At 40.5% G+C, this 25,758-nt stretch overlaps 1 long non-coding RNA gene across 1 annotated transcript; it reads left to right on the top strand.

Annotated features, from left to right (window-relative positions):
• Positions 1-484: 484 nt before the first annotated feature.
• On the top strand, positions 485-25,533 carry LOC133258506 (uncharacterized). The gene is made up of 4 exons (XR_009740056.1): positions 485-819; positions 2,276-2,435; positions 6,685-7,501; positions 22,654-25,533. It is a non-coding gene; the product is annotated as an uncharacterized LOC133258506 (long non-coding RNA).
• The last annotated feature ends 225 nt before the right edge of the window (positions 25,534-25,758 follow it).

The raw sequence follows: 25,758 nt of genomic DNA, 5'->3' as shown, positions 1-25,758 counted from the left end.
TAAAATTCTGTTGCCAACTCAGAGAAGTCAGAAGTGCAAGCAAGAAAAGAGTGTGATTAAAAACCCTACTTCCTTAAAGCTCTGCAAAGCTGCAAAGAAAAGGCAGGCATTCTTCCCATAATAGTGAGCACTTGTTATAAAGAAAAGGAGAAGGTTGTGAAAGCGTCAGGGTATAATGACCTTATTTCAGGCCACTCGGCGTAAATGTTCGTATATAAGGTAACTGGGATTTCTAACTGAGTGAGGCTTTACAGTTTGATGTTGCTCTGTGCAAAATACATTCTATTAATACTTAAAACCATATTTGAATCCATATTCCTGCTTGTGTTTCAGGATTTTTAATCAGTATTATTCTTTAGAGATATTAAAGATTTAATGCTAATACAACCTACTTTTTTCTTTTGCTTCCAAGTTCCCACAAACTAAAATTTGAATATAATCACAACTACTAGAAACATGTCTTTAAACGGCAACATTTTATGACACATAGAAGATCCTCTGTAAGAACAGTTTACATTTTGTTGTCTAGAAGAAATTTCCTTGGAAGTTGGTATGGAAAAAATATAGATGGGATGATGAGTCTGCTATGGATTAGATATTTGTGTCTTCCCAACATTCATGTGATGAAGCCTTAACCCCATTATGATGGTGTTCGGTGATGGAGCCTTTGTGGGGTAATTAGGGTTGGTTGAGGTCATAGGGGAGGCCCTCATAATGGTATTAGTGCCCTTATAAAAAGAGACACCAGAGAGCTTGTTCCCTTCCCCAAATCCCCTGACCTTCTCTCCCGCCTCTCTCTCTCCACCATGTGAGGACAAGGTAAGAAGATGGCCAGAAAGAGAGCTCTCAAGCTTATAACAGAAACCAACCATACTGTCACTCTAGTCTAAAACTTCCAGTCCCCCAAACTGTGAGAAAATAAGTATCTATTGTTTAACCAACACAGTCTATAGTATTTTGTTATGGCAGCCTAAACTGACTACTACAAAGTCAGTGGGGAAAAAATTAACAGACATCATTTCTAATAGAATGTTTATAGAAATGAGGTTATATCTCTGATTTTTTGCTTTAATCCATACTGGGACTCTGAGAGTTGTCTGATTATTAATCTTTGACTGTTCCCTGTCACAATCCTGCATCATCATGCATTTTCCTATAGGATGACAACCGCTGAAAGCAAACCTCTAAATGTCAGTGATGCAAGCAGGCACTAAGTGTATATTTCCCATCTGTCCTGTGTGTTAGAGCAAACTGTGTCTCCAAAACTCAACTAGAATATCTCTAGAAAGAACTATATTTGCTGTTTCCCTTCCACTGGAAGGCCCATGTGTTTGTGCTACAAGAATTGTAGCCAAATGACGGTATGATTGACAATGAGTTTTCCACCAGGGAGAGGAGTGGTGATGGCCATTGGAGCGGATACAACTCCGGAGAGGGACCAGTGCCTAACTGGATGGAGAAATTGACTTAGGGCGGGGCTTGGAGTAAGGGAAGAAGGAGGAATTAATACACAAAAGGGCCAGAGCTTCCTCCCATTTTCCCTGTCTAGATCCACTCAGCCATTTATCTGAGTTTTCTCCCTCCCCTTTGAGCACCTGGAGAAGGAAATGGCAGTCCACTCCAGTGCTATTGCCTGGAAAATCCCATGGACAGAGGAGCTTGGTAGGCTACAGTCCATGGGGTCGCAAAGAGTTGGACACGACTGAGCGACTTCACTTTCACACTTTCACTTTGAGCACCTGTCTGACCTTAACACATACATAATTACACACTTAGTTTCAAAAGCCAAAAATGCCTGGCTTTGGAAAATTCTGACGTACAGCACCATACAGAATGCTCACCTGGATGCAACTTTTTACTCCTATCCCAACTATACTATCTTATTTTCTAATAAGACTGGTTAAAGACTTCAGTGGTCAAGGATGACTATTGCTTACCCCATCCACTACAGCGACTATTTCCTGGAGGCAGTTCTCAGGTGGGTCCCCAAGAGTGAGGTCCTAGAAATAGAGTTGAGAGTTACCAGTCCTGACAGGCTCCTCTGTGCAGCCTCCGCTGATAATATCACATGGTCAGCACTAGATCCTTTTAATTCTATCATCTCTTATGGGGTGGAGAAAAGAAACCTTTAGTGTCACAGTATCTCCTGTTCCTTCTTTTCTAGGGGGTGGGGGGTAAACCCTTATAGGAAATTGCAGATTTCTTCCAAATATATTTAAAGCAATTACTTCTGTAAGCAAGTTTCTAATTCCAGGATAAATGCTCTTCCTTCCAGATCATTTGATCCTCTGGGAGGGCAGAAGGATGAAAACTCAAATGCTGATGTTTTCCCAGTGACCCTTCCTGCTGTGAGCTTGTGCCAATATTCTGTGCTGTGGAGTGATGACACTTGCCCTCTTTCCCTCCTACCCAGGGCCAGGGGTCAGCTTCTACAGGTACAGGAAATGTTCACAAAGTCCCTTAGCATCTCAAATTCATTTTTAATGTGAATGCCTTTTTTAAAGAGACTTTACTGCTAAGTTTATCGAAATAATACCTTCATGTGCTAGTCATTTACTGTTGTTGTTTAGTAACTAAGTCGTGTCTGACTCTTTTGTGACCCCATTGACAATAGCCCACTATTGTCCATAGGATTTTCCAGGCAAGACTACTGGAATGGGTTGCTATTTCCTCCTCAAGGGGATCTTCTCAATCCAGGGATCAAATCTGCATCTCCTGCACTGCCAGGTAGATTCTTTACACTGAGCCATGTAGCAAATTACTCCCAAACTTAGCAATTTAAAACTGACCTAGAGCCAGACATCCTGGAACGTGAAGTCAAGTGGGCCTTAGAAAGCATCACTACGAACAAAGCTAGTGGAGGTGATGGAATTCCAGTTGAGCTATTTCAAATCCTGAAAGATGATGCTGTGAAAGTGCTGCACTCAATATGCCAGCAAATTTGGAAAACTCAGCAGTGGCCACAGGACTGGAAAAGGTCAGTTTTCATTCCAATCCCAAAGAAAGGCAATGCCAAAGAATGCTCAAACTACCACACAATTGCACTCGTCTCACACGCTAGTAAAGTAATGCTCAAAATTCTCCAAGCCAGGCTTCAGCAATACGTGAACTGTGAACTTCCTGATGTTCAAGCTGGTTTTAGAAAAGGCAGAGGATCCAGAGATCAAATTGCCAACATCTGCTGGATCATAGAAAAAGCAAGAGAGTTCCAGAAAAACATCTATTTCTGCTTTATTGACTATGCCAAAGCCTTTGACTGTGTAGATCACAATAAATTGTGGAAAATTCTGAAAGAGATAGGAATACCAGACCACCTGATCTGCCTCTTGAGACACCTGTATGCAGGTCAGGAAGCAACAGTTAGAACTGGACATGGAACAACAGACTGGTTCCAAATAGGAAAAGGAGTTCGTCAAGGCTGTATATTGTCACCCTGTTTATTTAACTTATATGCAGAGTACATCATGAGAAATGCTGGACTGGAAGCAGCACAAGCTGGAATCAAGATTGCCGGGAGGAATATCAATAACCTCAGATATGCAGATGACACCACCCTTATGGCAGAAAGTGAAGAGGAACTAAAAAGCCTCTTGATGAAAGTGAAAGTGGAGAGTGAAAAGTTGGCTTAAAGCTCAACCTTCAGAAAATGAAGATCATGGCATCCAGTCCCATCACTTCATGGGAAATAGATGGGGAAACAGTGGAAACAGTGTCAGACTTTATTTTTCTGGGCTCCAAAATCACTGCAGATGGTGACTGCAGCCATGAAATTAAAAGACGCTTACTCCTTGGAAGGAAAGTTATGACCAACCTAGATAGCATATTCAAAAGCAGAGACATTACTTTGCCAACAAAGGTTCATCTAGTCAAGGCTATGGTTTTTCCTATGGTTATGTATGGATGTGAAAGTTGGACTGTGAAGAAGGCTGAGCGCTGAAGAATTGATGCCTTTGAATTGTGGTGTTGGAGAAGACTCTTGAGAGTCCCTTGGACTGCAAGGAGATCCAACCAGTCCATTCTGAAGGAGATCAGCCCTGGGATTTCTTTGGAAGGAATGATGCTAAAGCTGAAACTCCAGTACTTTGGCCACCTCATGCGAAGAGTTGACTCATTGGAAAAGACTCTGATGCTGGGAGGGATTGGGGGCAGGAGGAGAAAGGGACGACAGAGGATGAGATGGCTGGATGGCATCACTGACTCGATGGACATGAGTCTGGGTGAACTCCGGGAGTTGGTGATGGACAGGGAGGCCTGGTGTGCTGCGGTTCATGGGGTCACAAAGAGTCGGACATGACTGAGCGACTGATCTGATCTGATCTGATTATCTCAGTTTTGGATGGGGTGGAGGATGGAAATTGGGAATCTGGACACAGCCTCGCTGGGTCCCCTGCTTCACATACTCTAACAAGGCTATAATCAAAGCCTCAGTCCAGGTCTCATCTGAAGACTTGACTGAGGTTTATCCACTGTGAGTCTTAGTGGTATGGTAGCCTTTGTCTTCTCACAGAATTTTGCCTGAGGCCCCCTGTCCTTTGTGGGCTGCAGACTGGAGGCTCCTCCCAGTTCCTGGTGCAATGGGCTCTTCCCATGTGGTAACTTGCTTATCAAAGCACACAAGTCAAGAAGGTGATGGAGAAAGTTTGCTAACAAGACAGAAGTTACAGTCTTTTGTGATCTTATTATGAAAGTGACAACCCCTCATCTTGGCTATATTGCATTGCTTAGAAGTAAGTCTTGCCCACATTTAGGAAGAGTAGATTATTGGAAGCTGTGCATCCCAGATGTAGGAATGCTCAGGGGTCATCTTAGAGGCTGCTTTTCATACCAATCATTAGAGAAAATTTAGAAGATGCAGAGAAATTAGAAGATGATCAGTGTGACTGAAAATCAACCACCCACATTTTTGACACTTTTTGTTGTTCTAGTCTTGGCTTCCATGCAAATGGTTAATAAAACATAATAATCACTACAATCTACACCATAAATTCAGCTTTTTTTAAAAAAGTTATCTCTAAGTTTTATAGCTAATTAACTTTATCTAAATTATTTACTTCAGTGTATAGATGTTTCTATATTATTACAGCACTCTCTCTTTTGCATTAAAGTCCATTTATTGTTATTTATTTAAACATTCTTTTGATTTTGGAATTTTCTCATTATTTCTCTATTATAAGTAAGAATACTGAGCATCTTTATGAACTCACTTTTTCCTCTGTAGTTTGGAATTCTCTTCTAACGGATTCTTAGAAGTAGCATATAAAAGTTAGGGTTGTGTTAAAAACGTGGGATAAATATTCAGAGTATTTTCCAATATTCCTACTAGTAAAATAACATGGTAACAAGTAATAGATGACACTTCAGACAGATCTTTGATGTAAGGGAGATACTAAAAGGGGTAAATTTGGAGAAAGTCCACTGGAAGAAATGGAGGCAGGTGAGAGTCAGAGTTTAACAATATGACAGTTTGCTTTAGGGAGACTGAGTAGACAGGGAGAAATGACCACTGAACTAATGAAGAGATAATGGATGGGATGCCAACACAGTCATCTTTTGGTGTCTGCAGGATATTGGGTCCAGGACCCTTGTCAATACCATTTGCAGATGCTCAAGTCCCTTATATAAAATGGCATAGCACAGTCAGCCCTCTGGGAGTTCTGCATTCATGATCCAACCAACCATCAGTATGGAGGGCTGACTGTATCATAAGAAAATGGACAAGAGAAAGGATGATAATGGGGAAGGATGGGTAGGTGATCCAGGTAAAGACTCAGGGATGGGTCAATATGTCTGACAATCAGCTGTTGGTGAAGAAGGGGGCCCACTCTGTTACTGGGACAGATCAGAAGCCTAACTACTAGGTCTGCTGCTGCTGCTGCTGCTGCTAAGTCTCTCCAGTCATGTTCAACTCTGTGCGACCCCATGGACTGCAGCCCACCAGGCTCCTCCATCCATGGGATTTTCCAGGCAAGAGTACTGGAGTGGGATGCCATTGCCTTCTCCTAACTACTAGGTCTAGACAAGGTTAATTTGATGTTGATTAATCTGAAATATTAGTAGTTAGTAGTTTAGCACTAGCGCTCCTTCAATTTCCCTCAATAACAAAAGAATTGTTCTAACATTTATAATTCAGCTGAGCCTGTTGATGGAATTTAATTAGAGAGTTGCAGAATAGGGGTTTGGGAGCAATCTGAGACTTTTAGCATCATTTAGGATCACTTTGCTTGATGGGGATAAAAAAGCTGTGAAGTGAGGAAAAAAATGAGTGCTCCAAGGAGTGTGCAAAATTTTATAAATTAGAAGGAGAAAATTATCTAATTATTTAGAAATTTAATTTAATCATGTTCTTGTGCATATTTTAAAAAATATTTTATCTTAATTTGAGGAATAAGAAAGAAAAAGAAAATATCGACCTGTATATGCTGATTTTGCACAAAACATTATTATGAACTTTGTCCCTGGGCCAAAGAAAGGGAAACATTCTATTTAGTGTGTTTAGGGTTCAGATGGAAAGTATGTTTTGACTCAAACTATAGCAAGAATCAAAAATAACTTTATGTGTTGGTCAATAAGATCTAGGTACAAGAATAATTCACTTTATTAAATTTAACCTAGACAGCATATTAAAAAGCAGAGACATAACTTTGCCAACAAACGTCCACCTAATCAAAGCTATGGTTTTTCCAGTAGTCATGTGCAGATGTGAGAGTTGGACCATAAAGAAGGCTGAGCACCAAAGAATTGATGCTTTTAAACTGTGGTGCTTGAGAAGACTCTCGAGAGTTTCTAGGACTGCAAGGAGATCAAACCAGTCAATCCTAAAGGAAACCAACTCTGAATATTCATTGGAAGGACTGATGCTGAAGCTGAAGTTCCAATACTTTGGCCACCTGATGGGAAGAACTGACTTATTGGAAAAGACCCTGATTCTGGGAATGAATAAGAGCACAAGGAGAAGAGGGTGACAGAGGATGAGACGGTTGATGGCATCACCTACTCAATGGACATGGGTTCAAGCGAACTCCGGGAGATAGTGAAGGACAGGGAAGACTGGTGTGCTACAGTCCATGGGGTTGCAAAGAGTTGCACAGGACTGAGTTACTGAACCACAACCAAGAGCAATTGTGGCAATAATAATTAGAATTTCACTTCTCTCCAAATAGATCTTTGGTAGAGAAAATAAAGCACTTGGAGAAGAGCCCCCATGCCTCACTGGAGAGGGATCAGTGATGAGTCAGCTTTGCTGGGAGGAGCAGGGCAGCATGATAAAAGGACCAAGGCTGGGAGTTTGGGATTCCAGCCACGGCATTTGGATGTGCCGCAGGGAGACTCAATGCTACTCTTTCATCTCTCCCTGGGACAGGAAATGGGGGAACCGCATAACTGAACTCTGGTCCAAGAAAGGCCAATAATATCACATTCAGAATTCTCCCATTCACCCCACAGAGAAGAATGCCAATTCATGGGGGTATCCTCCCTTGGACTTTGGATGGGAGAATGAAAGGTAGGTATTTGGTTCTATTTCTTTGCTGTTCCCCAAACCCAAATAAGTAAACTTGTTATTGTTTGTAGGGACTTGTCCTAAAGACTGCTCAGCTTGGCAGAAATCTGTTTGTGGGAGCCTGCTATAAAGACTGTTTAAATGGTAGAAGCCTGTGTGGGGGTGGATCAGGAAGAAGTAAATAGAACATCTATAAAATGCTCTTCCTAGTTCAGAGGTCAAGTATACACCAGTTCATATCAGGAACTTGGACTTTACGACAAAGACAAAAGAAAATGGCTACACAAACAAATCTCCTTATGTAAGCTAGCTGGATATTGAGAGCAAAAATTGAAGTGTAGGCTGATTATTATTCTGGAATTTTAATAGGATCACCTAGTAAAAGTTATTATTATAGAGCACTAATTACATAATACTGGTAGACTGCCTGCTAAGTCACTTCAGTCATGTCAGACTATGCCAGCCTATGGACTGTAGCCTGCCAGCCTCCTCTGTCCATGGGATTCTTCAGGCAAGAATACTGGAGTGGGTTGCCATGCCCTTTTCCAGGGGAACTTCCTGACCTGGGGATGGAACCCTCATCTCCTGAGTCTCCTGCATTGAGGGTGGATTCTTTACCATGGATTCTTTACCACTGAGCCCCCAGGGAAGTCCAATATTAACAGCACTAGAGAGTAAAAACAAAATGTGGAAGGTGGACCAAATGATGTCCAGAGATAATTCACATCTTATAATAGCTTTATTTCTATGCATGCATGAAGAAAGAAATTACACATTAAATTCACAAGTGTAGAAGAAGATTAACTAAGAAAGGTAAGTTACATTATAGAAAAACATTTAAAATGGAAACTTTTTAGATAAATGTAAACTATTAAGGTGACTTCTCTCTGAAGCTCCTAACCAGTGCGTTAAGAACGACTAGAAATGATGATATGAACGTGAAAAAAATGTCCCAAATACCACCATGCTTACATATGCCATGACCTAGAGTCATTGCTGTCTTATTTCTAGTATGTGGTCTTCTTTAGGAGAGATTCTGTGTCATAAGGTATCCCTAATGTCAAATTTCATGCTTGATAAAATTTGATTAAATGAACATTTTCATAAATAATCTTTAATGCTATATGTTATTCAAACTACATATATTCCTGATCCAGTTTGTCAGATAAATATTTTGTCAAACTTAATCCCTACTAGGAACTTTTCTCAGTCTTCATTTTTTGGCACAGAATTCTAAAGTCTAAATGAGAAAAGCATCCTCCTCATGGCTTGAGAACAATTGCGTTGCATCTTTCCTAATATCTAAGCTTGACTAATTCTCACATGTATCTCAGAAATATGAATAACATCTTCATGCAATTCATATAAGGCACAGGAGATAGGTATCATTATTTCTGTTTTAACGACAGATTTTGAGGTTAAGGTGACTCATGAACAGCTGAGCAGCCAGTCAGTAGGAGAAACCAAAATAGAACGGAAACGCCTCCACTGCCAGCCCCACGCTCCAACCTCCAGAGCAACCTCCTCTGGGGATTGGAGCGTGATGCGCCTGGAAGGGAACCGTGCAGCCTTCCTTCAAGCTGATGAGCTGCAGGAGGAAGAGCTGGCCGTCCCCCATGAACGAGCAAAACTCACACTCTATCTAGCAGATAAAATTGGAAGACAAGAAGAACTCAGAAAAGTGAACCCTTGAAGCACGGAGCTCGTTTTATTTGGAGGAAAATGATTCATTCACCTCTAACTGAGTAATTTTCAAAAATCACCATACAAGTCATCTAAACAGAGTAATTTTTACATCCCAGAGAATGTCACCATAAAAGGCCAACAACCTTATGTGTTATGCCTAGCCTGCTTTACCCTCTGTCAGGGGAAAATATTTTATTAGATGGGTTTCTCTGATTCTTTTTATGTATACAAGAAAAGAATAGTAAGGCATGCTTCCATTGCAGATTACATAGAATGAAATTACTTTTAAAAAATCAGTGATGGAATATAGCAGGTGTCAGTCTTTGATTTGCAAACAAATTTTTCTTGGAATTTTTAAGGAGCTTAAGAATGTTCTTAGAATACTTAAGGAGCTTAAAGGTAATTTTAAAAATGTTTTAAAAATATTAACAGTCATCCTGTGTCCACAAGCAAAATGGCCCTGAATGGATGAATTAAAAATTGTATCTGTAATGTGTTTGATAAGGTTAAGATGCATCTCTCCCTGCTCCATCCAATTCAAATAATCCTGTAGTCCAATGCAAATATGAGCTTCCAGTAACCAGTCAGTCCTTTCCCTAGACCTCTGTAACTGGAGGCATGCATGTCTATCATATTTACTGAGGCTGCTTTCATAATTTCAGTGGGCAGGGTTCTAAGAGAAATTTTAAAACTGTTTTCCTCTCGACTGAATTCTTTTTTTTTTTTTTTTTTGCCATAGTACTATAGCTTACAGCAACCCACATCTCACAAAGAGGAGGAAAAGATGGTTACTAAAACTTTTGCTTAATTCACCAGAGAACTTCTAATACTATTACTGCCCATCCCATACTCAAATTATTATTGAATCATTCCCCACAGCCTTACATCATTGGTCCTCCTTGCTTGCTTTTCTCTGCTGTACACTATTGCCTGTGGTTTTGTTTATAATCATTCATTTCTCCTCTAAAGTTAAATTTCTAGAATTTACGTTCTCCAGTCTGACTATCCCAGCTCCTCTGAAAAAACAAGCATGAATGCAAAGCAGTCAAGCCATTGGATATAAAGAGAGGAGGCTGTGAAAGAGATAAATAAAGTACACCAGGCACGCGAAACTCACACTTGGCCACAAGGAACAGCCTGAGTCTGATAGAAGGACTTCAGCCAAAACAGAAGGTTCTTGTGGTGAGGCGGCTGATACGGTCAGGCTGGAAAAACCTCTCCACTTCTTCCTGTGGGCACCTGAATTCCACAGGCTTGCAAATGGCAAAGTCACTGAATAACGATTCCTTAGAGTTTTCTGTGTGCTCGTTGGAGGCCTTAAACATGGCATGTGGCTCCGAACATGATGATTTCAGTTCCTTGAGCAAACTCAGATAAAATAGGAGGGGGGAGGGAAATATTTCCCTGCTTATCCTGGACACTGTCCCATGAAAGCTAGGCAGTACAGTCAAGGAAAGTTTTCTGAGGAGTGTTAGTAAAATGTGACACTATTCCAGTGTAATCTAGCTAGTAGGAGGGTCAATGGCCGCCAATAGCTTCACACACTGTTTGATGTGGACAAGCTAAGGAGCCATGAAGACACACACTGCCTTACTCTTCGGATAAACCCAGTGGAAAAATTATATTTGGCCAATGAGTCCCTTTGAAAGACCTGTATCTACACAAAATTTGATAGTGATTTACTTCTCCCTGAAAGCTATGAATATAGTATGGAGCCTGAGAAATCTTCATAAGTTTAGTTAAGATTAAGGCTAGACCTGAGAGAGGTTGGCTAAAGCTTGAGTAACTCCACTGCAGGAAAAGGATTCTTGGGGCCCTTCTTTGACTTTGTGATTTCGCCCTGCACAGTTTTGCCTAACCTAAGATTTTGCACAACTAACACAGTACTGGCTATGTATTCTTACTTCTGCCCACTGAAATGGGGAATTTGATGAAGTGTCAAACACATGCCAATGTTAGACAGAAGCCAACCTTCAGGATGAAACATTCTCTGGAAAATAAAGCTGGAAATGTTCACTCTGGTATCCATAATCCCCCTGAGAGGATCTAGGATGAGTCTCAGCAGATCTCAGATCTTATATGCCAAGTGATAGCATAGTATTCACAAACGGGTGCAGGACCCCAACCTGTTAGGACTGAGCATCTAGAATCTTATTTCATTTTTACGTTTTCTTGTTTGTTTTTTGCCCCCTCACCAGTTTTTTTTTCCCAAGGATATGCTATGATTTCTTCCACTATCATTGCTTCCCCCATTCAGTTCAGTCTACTCCCATAAATGCTCATCTTCCACGCTTTCATTCACTTATTGATTCAACAAGCATTTGCTAAGGTGCAGGTCTGGTTCTGAGTGCTAGGGTAAGAAAAAAAGATGCACTGCTTTGTTCCCATTAGAAAATCAAATGAATGGTTTAATTCAAGTGGGCATATTTATGGTCATCTGGGGGCAACAGTCCTATAGGGAAAGTAACATAGTGGGCAGTTCCTATTTGAGGTCTCATTTGGAGCAGATAGATCCATAGAGACAAAAAGTAGATTGGTGATTGTCTACGGCTTTGGGAGGGGGAACAGGGAGTGATTGCCAGGAGGTATGGGAAGTAGATGGGGAAACAGTGGAAACAGGTCAGACTTTATTTTTTTGGGCTCCAAAATCACTGCAGATGGTGACTGCAGCCATGAAATTAAAAGACGTTTACTCCTTGGAAGGAAAGTTATGACCAAACTAGATAGCATATTCAAAAGCAGAGACATTACTTTGCCAACAAAGGTCCGTCTAGTTGAAGTTATGGTTTTTCCAGTGGTCATGTATGGATGTGAGAGTTGGACTGTGAAGAAAGCTGAGTGCCGAAGAATTGATGCTTTTGAACTGTGGTGTTGGAGAAGACTCTTGAGAGTCCCTTGGACTGCAAGGAGATCCAACCAGTCCATTCTAAAGGAGATCAGTCCTGGGTGCTCTTTGGAAGGAATGATGCTAAAGCTGAAACTCCAGTACTTCGGCCACCTCATGCGAAGAGTTGACTCATTGGAAAAGACTCTGATGCTGGGAGGGATTGGGGGCAGGAGGAGAAGGGGATGACAGAGGATGAGATGGCTGGATGTCATCACTGACTTGATGGACATGAGTTTGGGTGAACTTCAGGAGTTGGTGATGGACAGGGAGGCCTGGAGTGCTGCAATTCATGGGGTTGAAAAGAGTCGGACATGGCTGAGCGACTGAACTGAACTGATGGGGTTTCTTTATGGGCTGATGAAAATTTTCATCTATTGGTTGTGATGATGGCTGCCCAACTCTGAATAACACTGAACACTTTGTATGGATAAATGGTATGGCCGGTGAATTATATCTTAATGAAGCTGCTATAAAAAGGAATGGGAAAAGACTGGAGGATTTGTCAGGATAGTCTCTATGAGGCATTGATTATTTCATCTTTGAAGCTCTTGAAAGGCTTTTAGAATCACTTAAGAATCAGGATGGCCCAGAATTCTGAACCCTACGAGGTTCTTCTTTGTGCTGTTCTCTCTTGAACTTTGTTACTTGCCCAGACAGAATATGTTATCAAAAAAAAGAAGAATAAACGGCCTTAGTTCCCATGGCCTGCAAATCTGGGTGGGATACATTACTGGAATGATTAGAGCAGGGGTGTACAGATTCAAGGGATTCGATCTGATAGACAGAGTGCCTGAAGAACTATGGATGGAGGTTTGTGACATTGTACAGGATGCAGTGATCAACACCATCCGGAATAAAAAGAAATGCAAAAAGGCAAAATGGTTGCCTGAGGAGGCCTTATAAATAGCTGAGAAAAGGAAAGAAGTAAAAGCAAAGGAGAAAAGGAAAGACATACCCATTTGAATGGAGAGTTCCAAAGAACAGCAAGGAGAGATTAGAAAGCCTTCCTCAGTGATCAGTGCAAAGAAATAGAGGAAAACAATAGAATGGGAAAGACTAGAGATCTCTTCAAGAAAATTAGAGATACCAAGGGAACATTTCATGCAAAGATGGGCTCGATAAAGGACAGAAATGGTAGGGACCTAACAGAATCAGAAGATATTAGGAAGAGGTGGCAAGAATACACAGAAGAATGTTACAAAAAAAGATCTTTAGGACCCAGTTAACCACAATGGTGTGATCTCTCACCTAGAGCCAGACATCCCAGAATGCAAAGTCAAGTGGGCCTTAGGAAGCATCACTACGAAAACCTAGTGGAGGTGATGGAATTCCAGTTGAGCAATTTCAAATCCTAAAAGATGACGCTATGAAAGTGCTGCACTCAATATGCCACCAAATTTGGAAAACTCAGCAGTGGTCACAGGACTGGAAAAGGTCAGTGTTCATTCCAATCCCAAAGAAAGGCAATGCCAAAGAATGTTCAAACTACTGGACAATTGCACTTATCTCACACACTAGCAAAGTAATGTTCAAAATTCTCCAAGCCAGGCTTCAACAGTATGTGAACTATGAACTTAAAGATGTTCAAGCTGGATTTAGAAAAGGCAGAGGATCCAGAGATCAAATTGCCAACATCCATTGGATCATAGAAAAAGCAAGAGAATTCCAGAAAAACATCTACTTCTGCTTTATTGATAGCACTAAATCGTTTGACTGTGTAGATCACAACAAACTATGGAAAATTCTTCAAGAGATGAGAATACCAGACCACCTTACCTGCCTCCTGAGAAATCTGTATGCAGGTCAAGAAGCAACAGTTAGAACCGGACATGGAACAACAGACTGGTTCCATATCAGGAAAGGAGTACGTCAAGGCTGCATATTGTCACCCTGCTTGTTTAACTTATATTCAGAGTACATCCTGCGAAATGCCAGGCTGGATGAAGCACAAGCTGGAATCAAGATTGCCAGGAGAAATATCAATAACCTCAGATATGCAAATGATACCACCCTTATGGCATAAAGTGAAGAGGAACTGAAGAGCCTCCTGATGAAAGTGAAAGAGGAGAGTGAGAAAGCTGGCTTAAAACTCAACATTTGAAAACCTAAATTATGGCATCCAGTCCCATCACTTCATGGCAAATAGATGGGGAAACAGTGGAAACAGTGACAGCTCCAAAACCACTGCAGATGGTGACTGCAGCCATGAAGTTAAAAGACGCTTGCTCCTTGAAAGAAAAGCTATGACCAACCTAGACAGCATATTAAAAAGCAGAAACTTTACTTTGCCAACAAAGGTCCATCTAGTCAAAGCTATGGTTTTTCCAGCAGTCATGTATGGATGTGAGAGTTGGACTATAAAGAAAGCTGAGTGCCGAAGAATTGATGTTTTTGAACTGTGGCTTTGGAGAAGACTCTTGAGAATCCCTTGGACTGCATGGAGATCCAACCAGTCCATCCTAAAGGAAATCAGTCCTGAATATTCATTGGAAGGACTGATGCTGAAGCTGAAGCTCCAATACTTTGGCCATCTTATGCAAAGAGTTGACTTATTGGAAAAGACCCTGATGCTGGGAAAGATTGAAAGAAGAAGGAGAAGGGGATGACAGACGATGAGATGGTTGGATGGCATCACCAAGTCGATGGACATGAGTTTGAGCAAGCTCCAGAAGTTGGTGATAGACAGGGAAGCCTGGTATGCTACAGTTCATGGGGTCACAAAGAGTCAGATATGACTACGCGACTGAACTGACTGTACCTTGACATTGTTGGCGTGGGAGGCAGGTGTGATGGAAGGCTCCATAGATGACCTCAGACTGCAACCCTCCAAAAGGTGTATGTCACTTGTGAATATGTGGTTAGCTGAGTTATTCTGGAAGAAGGTACTTTTATCAGAGAAATCTATTGCACCCCCTGCCAAAAGTAAAACAGGTACACTTTAAACATTTGAAATAGAAAATGCAGACTTTAGGAAAAAATGCCACTTCTTAAAGAAATTGAAAACCAATTTGTTTCATTGGTTGGGGGAGGAGGAATGGAGAAAGGACAGGAAGAGAAAAGACAGATTTCTGAAAGAAGGAAGCAGCATTTCCTATAGTGAAATCTAAATTAGACTTGGTAAAGCAGGAAGAACTGATTGAATCTACTTGTTCTCTCTTCCTGTAATCATTTTACGGGAGGGTATGGTTTACAAGAATAAGCATCAGCTCTGATGAAGCAAATGAGATGAATGAGAAAGCCATACTTCATCTAAACACAGCAAATCAATGTTATCTCTCCTTACCCTCTCGTTGAAGATGCCTGCCACATGAATGATTCATGGTGAACCATCCACTCCGCACAGTCACTCTGCAAGAACACCAAGGGTTTGCTTACACATAATTACTCAGAACTGAGTAGGAGGAAATCCCTGTCTCGGATCATGAGAGATAATGGGATTTCAACTAAGGATGCCTTGGCAAAGTAGAAGGACTTTCCCTTGGACCTCTGAAATCCTTAATGAGTTGAATCATGTCGAGTAACAAAATAAACAAGGATGAGAAACGTCAGTTGGGTTTGGCCCAAAGTCTAGCCTCCTTAAGGCCTGGCTTCCCCCATCACTGCTTACACATTACAGGTTTCTATCAGCCAAACCTGAGGTTTAATTTCATTTTTTTTTTCTTTCTTAAATCAGATTTCAAAAGCCAGGCCCTAACTGATGGTAATTAGTAGGCATTGGTTGAAGTTTATTCTTACCGTTCTTTCCAGGCATGCATAATTTTTGTGAAGAGAAAAGAAAATCCAATTATCCCCAAATCCAGCCAGTGTGGCTCATCTGCTCTTGTGTTAGATCCTTAGAAATAGTTCTAAACAACTGAAAGGAAGACATATGGCATTTGAGAACAGTGTCTTGTAACTTCGTTTATAATATTAAGGGAAAAAAAAAACCCAGGCTTGTGATCACTTCCATCCTTCTTTATGAAAATCTGACACAAGAAATATCAGTCCTATAAAAGCTGGGATGTATAGGCTTGTTCATATCATAAGGAATTTATTGGTGATTTTATTTCTAAGTTCCTCTTACATTTTAAAGGATTTCCTTAAAAATGCTCGACTTGAAATTTTCCAGGACCACATCTACAATATAAACTAGAAACATCTGATATAATGAAGGACTCAGATTTTTCATATCAAGGAAGGTAGGAACTTCTACTCAACTTTGCAAAGGTTGCATCTATGACAAAATAATCAGTAAATGAAATAATCTCACTAATGAAATTCCTCCTTGAAATGTTGGGTAATTTTGAAAACTTCATTGATCTTTCAGTACCCACAAAGCCTTTAGTATTAAAAAAAAGTAAATATTAAATAAAATTTTGGTAATAAAATATGCCCTTTATCATTTGGATTAGCATTGTTTAGGTCATATTTTTATTCTACCCATATTTATCTCAGGGATAAATATGGCATGGAAGGCAAACAATACCCAAACTGCTATTTTTTTTTTTAAATCAATTTTTGCTCCAGAAAATTTTCTTATTCCCAATAGTGAAAACTGAAAAAACTAATTGAAAAAAATCAAGTTTACATTTTAAAATGAGCCTGTATTGAACCCTTGTGATAAAACCATTACTTCAAGGATGATTTAGGTGTATAATTGATCTTCATCACCCCTCATTTCTGAATAGACATATTGTTGGGTTTGAGTGACTTCAGGTCACAGATAAGCAGAAGGACAATCCCAAGATGGCTCTCTTTAGCTCCAGGGAATTTTTTTTTTTTTTTTTTTTTTTACTAAATTAGTGACATTGATTATGGACAGAATTCTCTTGTCATAAAAACTTTTTTTCTTGTCTGGATAATAATTTAATAATACCATATTTCTATTAAAGGACTTCTAACAGATTCTGTTAAAGGTGAATAGGTCACAACCTCTGTTTTGAGGAACTCACAGTTTAGGGTAGAAGGGTGACATGTCAACATATATGTGAGATAATGCAATGTAGTAAGGGCATTTGAGGTTTTATTAAAGGTTTATTTAAGGGAATAGCATAACCAGAAGAGGCAAAAGTTGACTGGAGCCTTGACAGATAGTTAAGAGTCTGCCATTAGAATCTGAATTTTGTCTGGTGAATTTATTCATGTATATTGCATAAGTGCATGCTCAGTCGCTTCTGTCGTGTCCAACTCTTCGTGACCGTACGGGCTGTAGCCCACTAGGCTCCTCAGACCATGGGATTCTCCAGGCAAGAAATACTGGAGTGAGTTGCCGTTTCCTTCTCCAGGGGATCTTGCTGACCCAGAGGTCGAAACTGCATCTCCTGCATTGCAGGTAAGTTCTTTACCACTGAGCCACTGGGGAAGCCCCATTCATGTATATTACAGGTTTTCAGAAATAACTGTTAAATGAAAACGCTAAGAAGATGCTATGCTAGTTTTCTCCCCCTGACACATTTCTCTTCCCAGTTTTTACAATAGTCTTTTGAAGTTCCTAATATTACTGGCACTTTACAAATAAAAATATGGGTCCAATGGAAGTTAATCCAATAAAGTAGATCTGAAACCATATTCATTCTTCTCACTCTAGGGCCTGTGTTCTTTCCACTCTGCCTTCCTAGTCCCTCACCTTCCTTTTTTATTTATTTATTTATTTTTATTTGAAGGATAATTGCTTTACAATCTTGTGTTGGTTTCTGCCCTACATCAACATGAATCAGCCATCTTTTTTAACTTCCTGACTGCTTTTATAACAGGGTGTGAACTCAGAGGAGATATCCGACAATTACTGATTGATAAAGAGAGGCATACATAGATTTGACATGAAAATTTTAACACAGATTTTCCAAACACTCCAACAGCCTCTAAACTGGTCCTTTATCCCTCTTCAATACTACCTTAAACAGGGCTAAATTGCTTGCTTGTATGAAAACAGAAACACATAAACTTTCAGCAGCCAAGAGTGGCCCGTGTTGAAGACTCTTGTTCCAGAGCTCTTGTTGGAGGAGTGTTACAGGAGAGGAGCATCCAAAACTCTGTAGAAACTTCTCAGAAGCCACTTATCTCTTGGGCAAATACTCCCCATGACTCTGCAAGTTTTCTCTGCTACCCCAGCACGGGGTGTGGGGATCTCGTTTTCTACCTGCTTACTTTAAGAGGCTCCAGGTCACCAAATTTCCATGACTGCGTTCATGTGTCTGTTGAATTACTCCTTTCCAGAAGAAACGGAAAACCTCTGATTCACAGTCAGAGTTTCCTGGTCTTTGTACTTCAACACATACCCACAGATAGTTGATGGGCAAGAAGTGGGGTTGTGACAGGGGAGAACTGCTCTGCCTGGAATTCTTGCTTCCCTTTCAGAGAAATTCCTAGAACACGCCATTGACCCTTTGTGCTCAGGATGATGAAAGACATTCCTGGATGAGCTGGTGTGTTTTCCACGATGTGCTCTCAGATGCTTTCCATGAATGACTCAGGCAAGTGTAAGCTGCTTAGAATTCTAGTGCAGAGGAAGGGAGAGAGCAGTGGTGTGCTCAGGCATGAGTGTTCCCCTTCTGAGCAAGCTGAGTAATGCTGTGCTGAAGGTGACTCTTCCAGGGAGAAGCTAGGGAGTAGGAGTAAAGCTCTCTGAACTTAATTGCTAACAAACAAAACAAATTTGGGCTGGCGATTTAACTTCTTTTGGGCTCCTTTTCTAATCTGTGAAGCAGGAAAGCGAATGCTTTTTTGGCCCATTTGTCATGATGGGAAAGGTCATGTGCAAAAACCAGGTTGACCAGGATTTATGGACTGTTTGACAAAAGAAGGGTGGCTGAAAATACTCACAGTCATTAGGAAAGGTGCCTGAAGGCAAAAGAGATTGTTCAACCCATGTTTAGTGTCTGGTCCTAAGAATGTGGTTGGTAGTAAACAGATGTGCTATTTGCCCTTAAGGGCCTATGTGGTAATTTAGGAGAGAGACACTGAAAAATTAATTGTGCATTGAATCAAACAATTGAAATTGTGATGTGTACCACAAAGAGTATTATGGTATTAATGTATGAGAACCGAAGAAGATTTAGTCAAGCCTCATGGCAGGGTTCTGTATGGGAATAACATTTAAGTTGAATTATTAAAGATGAAAGGTAAGAGGGAAAGTGGCAGGAGGTGGAGATGCTTTTTAGAAAGAGGAGGCACTGGCTATGCAAAGGTTTGTGAGATAGGAAACACTTGGCAAGAATACAGAATTGAAAGCAGGCCTATGGGGCAAGAACCAAAAGAACAAGGGACAGGAGAGTGGTACCTGATAAGGCTGAGAGTTAGGTGGACACCAGCCCAAACAGGGCCTTGTGGGTCAAGTAAAACTGGAATGTTTATCTTTAGAAAAATAGGAAGCCTTTACAATGCATTGGTCAGAGAAAACAACTGCAAACCATATATCTGATAAAGGATTAATTTCCAAAATATATAAGGAACTCCTACAGCTCAATAGTAAAAAATAAAAAAGAATAATCCAATTTAAAAATAGACTTGAACAGATCTTTCCCCAAATGAAGTCAAACACGTGACCAACAAGTGTATGAAAAACTGCTCAATGTCACTGATGATCAGGGAAATGCAAATCAATGCCACAGTGAGGTATCATTTCATATGTGTTAGGATGGCTATTACGAAGAAAAAAAGAGCAAGTGATGGTGAGGATGTGAAAACACTGGAACACTTGCATTCTATTGTTGAGAATGCAAAATAGTGCAGCCACTATGCAAAACATTATCAGGGTTTCCCAAAAAAATTAAAAATAGAATTACCATATGATCCAGCAATCCCAGTTCTGGGTATTAATCCAGGAGATACTAGCACTCTCACATTCACTGAAGCACTATTTATGGTAGTCAAGACGTGGAAGCAACCTAATTGTCTAACTATGGATGAATGGTTAAAGAAAATGTGGTATATACACATACAATGGAATGTTGCTCAGCCTTATAAGAGAAGAAAGTCTTGTAATACGCGGCAACTTGGACAAATCTTGATGACATTATGCTAAACTGACATAAGCTGGTCACAGAAGGACAAATACCATGATTCCACTTACATAAGGAATTTAAGATAGTCAAACATATAGGAGTAGAAAGCATGGTGGTTAACAGGAAGTAGGGAGAGGAGAAAACGGGAAGGTGTTGTTCAGGGGGTATAGAGCTCAGTTATGCAAGATGAATAAAGCTGAGGGGTCTGCTGTAGAGCACTGGACCTGTAACAGTACTCTATTGTACACTCAAAAATCTGGCAAGAAGGTAGAACTCATGTTAAATGTTCTTGCATGCATGTGTGTTAACTCCCTTTACTCATGTCTGATTCTTTATGACCCTACGGTTGTAGCCTGCCAGCCTCCTCTGTCTATGGGATTTTCCAGGCAGGAATACTGGAGTGGGTCACCGTGCCCTCCTCCAGGGAGTCTTTCCGACCAGGGATCAAACCCACATCTCTTATGTCTACTGCATTGGCAGGCGGATTCTTTACCACTAGCGTCTTTCTTACCATGATAAAATTTAAATGAGAGGGAAAAAGGAAAATGGGACATCTTTAAAGAATTTTAGTGAGAATGATATAATCAGATGTCAGTCTGAATCACACTGAATGCATAGTGGAGGATGAATTACTGAGGTGTGAATGCATGAAGAGACACCAGAAAGGATATTTTGAAAAAGTCTTTTGATTCTTTCCTGCTATGGAACAGGGACCCAGGGTCCCTATTCGGGTGCCTATTTTCAGGCTTGACCTCTTGAGTAGATTGTGAAATTTTTGTCCTCCTCTTACACACCCATAAAATGAAATTTTCCTATATTCTGTTCTTTCCAAGCCGCTGCATGATAAAGGAAACACGATCTTTTTTCTCTCTCCTTTTTTTTAAAATATGATTCTTGATATGATATTGATGGGTGGTAACTTTCCCAAGTAATATAGCTCAATTCTAACAGTGCTGTGACTATGTTTCCTGATCATTGAATATTTATTAAGCAATATAGCCTGCCAGGCTCCTCTCTCCATGGGGACTCTCCAGGCAAGAATACTGGAGTGGGTTGCCATGTCTTCCTTCAGGGGATCTTCCCAACCTAGGGATTGAACCCAGGTCTCCTACATTCCAAGGGAATCCTTTACCATCTGAGCCACCAGGGAAGCCCAAGAATACTGGAGTGGGTAGCCTATCCCTTCTCCAGGGGATCTTCCTGACCCAGGAATCAAACCAGGGTCTCCTGTATTACAGGCAGATTCTTTCCCAGCTGAGCTACCAAGGAAGCCCAAAGAAAAGTTAAAGATAGATTAACAGATGATCAGTAGATAGCAGAATGCCCAGCCCTGGGCCCAGCAATGTGTCTTTTAAAAAGTTTACAAGGGATGCATAGCAAAGTTTGAGAAGCACTGTTATGGAATTAGAGAACAAGTTAGAAGGTTGTGTCACCTACAGATTGACATTTGGCATCTACATCTATAGGGATTAAATCATGAGCTGCTGCAGATGCTGACTTTCAATACCCACTGAAAGGATTCAGGGTGGAGAGCAGAAATGAGGCCCTCTGTGTTCCTGGAAAAACTGGCAGAACAAGTCTTTAGATAGTTAGATATTTTCAGGAGGTGATTTTATGAGCCCAACTCTTGCACTTCCTCATATCTAGAAAAGCAGTAAAATCTTTCATGGTTGATGTCTATTGCTCATGACTAGCAGTAACATTCATGAGACTAGCAGCTACCTTCTGCAAGAAGTCTGTGTTTGATTGCATGTACACCCTTCACCAAAATCATATATATCCTTTCTCTTTGGAGCCGTTTCTCAGAGCTATCTGAAATGCTATCTCCTGGGCTCCTTCAGTTCAGTTCAGTTCAGTTCAGTTGCTCAGTTGTGTTTGACTCTTTGCGACCCCATGAATATCAGCACGCCAGGCCTCCCTGTCTATCACCAACTCCCAGAGGCTACTCAAACTCATGTCCATCGATTTGGTGATGCCATCCAGCCATCTCATCTTCTGTCGTCCCCTTCTCCTCCTGCCCCCAATCCCTCCCAGCATCAGGGTCTTTTCCAATAAGTCAACTCTTCGCATGAGGTGGCCAAAGTATTGGAGTTTCAGCTTTAGCATCAGTCCTTCCAATGAACACCCAGGACTGATCTTCTTTAGGATGGACTGGTTGGACCTCCTTGCAGTCTAAGGGACTCTCAAGAGTCTTCTCCAACACCACAGTTCAAAAGCATCAATTCTTCGGCACTAAGCTTTCTTCACAGTCCAACTCTCACATCCATACATGACCACTGGAAAAACCATAGCCTTGACTAGATGGACCATTGTTGGCAAAGTAATGTCTCTGCTTTTGAATATGCTATCTAGTTTGGTCATAACTTTTCTTCCAAGGAGTAAGCGTCTTTTAATTTCATGGCTACAGTCACCATCTGCAGTGATTTTGGAGCCCCAAAAAATAAAGTCTGACACTGTTTCCACTGTTTCCCCATCTATTTCCCACGAAGCGATGGGACCAGATGCCATGATCTTAGTTTTCTGAATGTTGAGCTTTGGCTCCTTATATTGCCCCAAATAAAACTTAACTCAAAACTCTCATACTGTGCATTTTTTTTCAGTCAACAGTTGAATGACATCAAGCAAGGAGTTACAAAGATGAAGCAGGAGTGTGGGAGAGCGATCAGACCTGGAAAATGTGACAGGCCAATGGAAACACAAGCGTCACTTAATACCTAGTTAAAGGAGACATTTTTCAAGGAAGCCATTTACCATCCTCTAACTCATATTGCCTTTCTTATCTATGGGTTGAACACATCCTGACTGCCAGAATAAGACGAATGGGTAAAGCTAAGAAAATATCCTGCAAAAACTATATGAGGAAAGCATAATAAATAATTCCTTGGGAACAGTGCCCAGGCATAAAAGAATTTGAGGTTTTGAATTTGGGAAATTGATCGTGATTCTGGAACATAAATATGGAAATGAAGTCAGAGAGTGGTTGGAAGACGTGTTATTTTACAGGTCCAGGATAACAATCGTAGGTTCTTTTTTCTGGACGTTTCCAGAATGATGATCAAAGAAGAATGCTTGACATGGCTGCAAACCATCAGCTAATAAATCTATACAAAGGTTTATATTCTAAATGGGAAATACTTTTGAGAAACTGAAATGTGGGAGAAGGGATCACAGTTTTTTTGTATATATTTTTAGCTGTAGGAGTACATGTGGAAGCCACACATCTGCTCTGGATGTTGCTCTAAGGAACACGGAAGCCTGGTTTGTAGCAGGTTGAACTGTTTTAAATATGAAGGGAGGAAATAATATGCAGTGAATATTCATTAGAAGGAATGATGCTGAAGCTGAAGTTCCAATATTTTGGCCACCTGATGTAAAGAACCAAATAATTGGAAAAGACCCTGATCCTGGGAAAGGTTGAAGGCAAAAGGAGAAGGGAGTGACAGAGGATGAGATGATTGGATGGCATCACTGACTCAATGGACATGAATTTGAGCAAACTCTGGGAGAGAGTGGAGGACAGGGAAGACTGGACTGCTGCATTGCTTGGGCTCACAGAGTTGGATGCAACTTATCAAATGAACAACAACAACTGCCGTGAAGGATGTCCTAGGCCAGTCACATGAAAAAGAGATCCAAGGACTTTGGCTGCCTGGACACATCCCAGCATGGTGGCCCACTGCATCAAACCACAGAAGGCCAGTTTCAGAAGAGAGGACAGGGGAAAAACTGGGTCCACAGGGGATTGTTAATACTTACAAGGTAAAAGAGAAAAACCAGCCAGGCTTCCCAGAACAAGAATAATCATCTCCCTAAAGTGCCTTGGCTAACTCGGCACAAAGTGTAATGTACAGTTAGTCTGTGTATTATTTGTCATTCTCTCTGGCCCTCTTCTTATGCAGGGGTTCTCAAATTTGAGTGTGCGTCAGCATCACCAGGAGGGTCTGAACAAAAGCATAGCTTCTGATTCATGTAGGTCCTTGGAGGTGCCTGAGAATTTCATTCCTAACAAGTTTGAAAGGCTCTGGGTTCAGAACCATATACTGAAAACCACTGAAAGACTTTAAGATTCTTGAAGTTAGACTATTAATTTTTTGTATTCCTTTTGTATTTTCCACTTCTCCCTTAAATATCCCAGTATACATACAAACATACACAAAGACCTAGAGATTGTTCCGTAGTATAGTCCAGGAATCCTGTGATTCTTGGTGGTTGAAGACAGCTAGTATTACGCCAGTTCTATTACAGCTCATGCTAACCACCCCGTACACTTATAACATTAGAAGAGCAGAGGAGGAAGGCCCACAGGTGTGATGATTCATTTTTGTTTAACAAAGGAATGAGAACTTCTTAAAATTTAAGCTGGAGTATAGGTATTCTGTGTGTGCATGCGTGATAAGTCACTTCAGTCATGTCTGACCCTTCGTGACCCTTTGGACTGTAGGCCACCAGTTTCCTCTGTCCATGGGATTCTCCAGGCAAGAATACTGGAGTGGGTTGCCACACCCTCCTCTGGGATAGGTATTCTACTGTTGCTGCTGCTGCTGCTAAGTTGCTCTAGCTGTGTCCAACTCTGTGCGATCCCATAAACGGCAGCCCACCAGGCTCCCCCGTCCCTGGGATTCTCCAGGCAAGAACACTGGAGTGGGTTGCCATTTCCTTCTCCAATGCATGAAAGTGAAAAGTGAAAGTGAAGTCGCTCAGTCCTATCCAACTCTTAGCGACCCCATGGACTGCAGCCTACAGGGCTCCTCCATCCATGGGATTTTCCAGGCAAGAGTACTAGAGTGGGGTGCCATTGCCTTCTCCGAGGTATTCTACTAGGAAGCAAATAATGAAAGAAAGACAAGTCATAACCAAAAATTATTTTTTTGGTCGTTTTAGAGAATAACATGCAACTCAGAGAAACTGGATACGTGTAGACCTGGAAATAAAATTAACTAATAATACATAAGACTTGGAACAAGCCATGGAGACCTAAGTTTATCAATATTTCAAAAAGGATAATCAGTTTTACCAAAGATGGTTGAAGCTGGACTAAGTGAAAAAATGGGAACCGAGATAGGAGAGTAAAGACATTCTTTCAAATGTTTTGATTCTCTAATTTTTCATTTGAAAGAAAAACATAGTTCATGAGCTATGTGTGTGAAGAGTAGTATTGCAGAGTAACTGTTTTTAAATGTATATACATTTTAAAATATAAATTGTGTTTTATACCAAGAATAAAAACGAATACAGAATTTTTGGAAAATTTGACTAAAATTTTAGAATATTTACCCATATTCTCACCATCCAAATGCAAGTTTTAATATTTTGCTGTATTTTAGCCTGTTTTCTAAGTAACACCCTTACATAATTTTGATACAAAATTGATATAGATACACAATTTTTACAGTGTTTCTTTTTCTAAGTATTATAACATGAATGCTTCCCATTATTTAAATATATCACTAGCATATTTAATGTCTAAATACACACTAATAAAGTAGATATCACAATTTATTTAAATTTCCTTTATTGCCAAGCACTTTGTTTCTCCTCTTTCCCCCTATTCTAAATAATACTATAATGAGTACCTTTGTCCATAAAATTCTCTCTATATTTAAGATGATTTTTTTTTTGATAGATTCCCAGATTTTGAATTACTTGTCTCAGCTTGGAAATTTAAAAGACCCTTTCTACATATTGTCAGATTATTTTCCAAACAG

Source organism: Bos javanicus, chromosome 12 (assembly GCF_032452875.1).
Source record: "Bos javanicus breed banteng chromosome 12, ARS-OSU_banteng_1.0, whole genome shotgun sequence".
Lineage (NCBI taxonomy): Eukaryota > Metazoa > Chordata > Mammalia > Artiodactyla > Bovidae > Bos > Bos javanicus.
The sequence above is the reverse complement of the archived record's forward strand: the minus strand, read 5'-3'. Positions and strand labels throughout refer to the sequence as shown.